The sequence below is a fragment of the Pezoporus wallicus genome, unplaced genomic scaffold, assembly GCF_028554395.1.
Source record: "Pezoporus wallicus isolate ANWC-B61680 ecotype Strahan unplaced genomic scaffold, APGP_CSIRO_Pwel_v1 contig_12601, whole genome shotgun sequence".
NCBI classification, from domain to species: Eukaryota; Metazoa; Chordata; class Aves; order Psittaciformes; family Psittacidae; genus Pezoporus; species Pezoporus wallicus.
In genome coordinates, this window is record NW_026636780.1 from 188 (window position 1) to 2,526 (window position 2,339).

Here is a 2,339-nt window from a genome sequence, read left to right on the forward strand (position 1 = left end):
GGTTCATTGGGTCCCATCCCCTGCTCCCTCCCCATTGGGGTTCATTGGGTCCCATCCCCTGCTCCCTCCCTGTTGGGGTTCATTGGGTCCCATCCCCTGCTCCCTCCCTATTGGGGTTCATTGGGTCCCATCCCCTGCTCCCTCCCTATTGGGGTTCATTGGGTCCCATCCCCTGCTCCCTCCCTATTGGGGTTCATTGGGTCCCATCCCCTGCTCCCTCCCTATTGGGGTTCATTGGGTCCCCCCAGGTCCCTGATCCGGGCCAAGCTGTTCCCGGACCTCGAGCGCCGCAGCCCCGTGGGGCCGGGGGAGGTTCCGGACCCATTGCCCGGGCAGCTGCGGGCATCCCTGGTGAGGGGGGGGCAATAGGGGGATGGGGGGGGGTGTGATTTGGGGACACTGGGGGTGATTTGGGGACACTGGGGGGTTATTTGGGGACACTGGGGGTGATTTGGGGACACTGGGGGTGATTTGGGACACTGGGGTGATTTGGGGTCATTGGGGGGATTTGGGGTCATTGAGAGGGGATTTGGGGTCAGTGGGGGGGGATTTGGGGACATTGGGGGTGATTTGGGGTCATTGGGGGAGATTTGGGGTCACGGGGTTATTTGGGGTCATTGGGGGTGATTTGAGGACATTGGGGGTGATTTGGGGTCATTGGGGGTCATTTGGGGTCACGGGGTTATTTGGGGTCATTGGGGATGATTTGAGGACATCAGGGTTGATTTGGGGTCATTGGGGGTCATTTGGGGTCACTGGGGGTGATTTGAGGACATCGGGGTTGATTTGGGGTCATTTGGGGACACTGGGGGGTGATTTGGGGTCAGTGGGGGGATTTGAGGTCACTGGGGGGGGGTTGCTTTGGGGTCAGTGGGGGTGATTTGGGGACACTGGGGGTGATTTGGGGACACTGGGGGTGATTTGGGGTCACGAGGGGGGTGATTTGAGGACATCAGGGGTTGCTTTGGGGTCATTGGGGGTGATTTGGGGATACTGGGGGTGATTTGGGGTCATTTGGGTTGCTTTGGGGTCAGTGGGGGTGATTTGGGGACACTGGGGGTGATTTGGGGTCATTTGGGTTGCTTTGGGGATACTGGGGTTGATTTGGGATCACGAGGGGGGTGATTTGGGGTCACTGGGGGTGATTTGGGGTCACGAGGGGGGTGATTTGGGGTCATTTGGGTTGCTTTGGGGACACTGGGGATGATTTGAGGACATCGGGGCTGCTTTGGGAGCATGGAGGTGATGCCGGGCTCACTGCGATGATGCCGAGAACCCTGTGTGTGACCCTTGGGGTCAGTTGTGACCCCCCATTTCCCCCCATATCCCCCCCCACCCCAAAGCGGGAGGTGCTGCTCTCAGACCTGGTCGTGTGCCCGGCCATGGCCCTGCTCACCTTCGCCATCAGCGCCAGCACCATCTTCATCACCCTCAAGGTACCTCCATGGCATGGGATTGGGGGGGGGGGGGTGGTTATGGGGGTGCTCCCAGCACCCCTGATTCCCCCCCCCCCAACGGTGCAGTCGGTGCTGGGCTCTGCCCTACACGGGCTCGTGGCCCTACTGGGGCTGGTGGCCCATTACCTGCTGCCGCAGCTCCGCAAGCAGCTGCCGTGGGGCTGCCTGGCGGGGCCGGTGCTGCGGCCCCATGAGCACGGCCAGTTTGAGGTCCACGGTAGGTGATTGGGGGGGGGATACCCCAAAATCAGGTCACTGCCTTGTGGGGGTTGGGAGGGAACCCAGTCCTTTGTTGGGGGTCAGGGTCCTCAGTGCCTGCGCCCGCCCTATTGGGGTTCAGGGGTCCTCAGTGCATGGTCACTTCCTTGGGGTTTAGGGGGCCCCATCCTCTGCTCCTTCACTGTTGGGGTTTGGGGGGTCCCCATCCCCTGCTCCCTCCCCATTGGGGTTCATTGGGTCCCATCCCCTGCTCCCTCCCCATTGGGGTTCAATGGGTCCCATCCCCTGCTCCCCACCTATTGGGGTTCATTGGGTCCCATCCCCTGCTCCCTCCCCATTGGGGTTCATTGGGTCCCATCCCCTGCTCCCTCCCCATTGGGGTTCAATGGGTCCCATCCCCTGCTCCCCCCCTATTGGGGTTCATTGGGTCCCACCCCCTGCTCCCTCCCCATTGGGGTTCATTGGGTCCCATCCCCTGCTCCCCCCCTATTGGGGTTCATTGGGTCCCACCCCCTGCTCCCTCCCCATTGGGGTTCATTGGGTCCCAACCCCTGCTCCCTCCCCATTGGGGTTCATTGGGTCCCATCCCCTGCTCCTTCCCTATTGGGGTTCATTGGGTCCCAACCCCTGCTCCCTCCCTATTGGGGTTCATTGGGTCCCATC

General features: G+C 61.8%; 1 long non-coding RNA gene across 1 annotated transcript; it reads left to right on the forward strand.

Moving 5' to 3' along the window:
* The first annotated feature begins 236 nt into the window (after positions 1 to 236).
* Positions 237 to 1,669, forward strand: LOC130595174 (uncharacterized). The gene is made up of 3 exons (XR_008971243.1): positions 237 to 351; positions 1,344 to 1,436; positions 1,524 to 1,669. It is a non-coding gene; the product is annotated as an uncharacterized LOC130595174 (long non-coding RNA).
* The last annotated feature ends 670 nt before the right edge of the window (positions 1,670 to 2,339 follow it).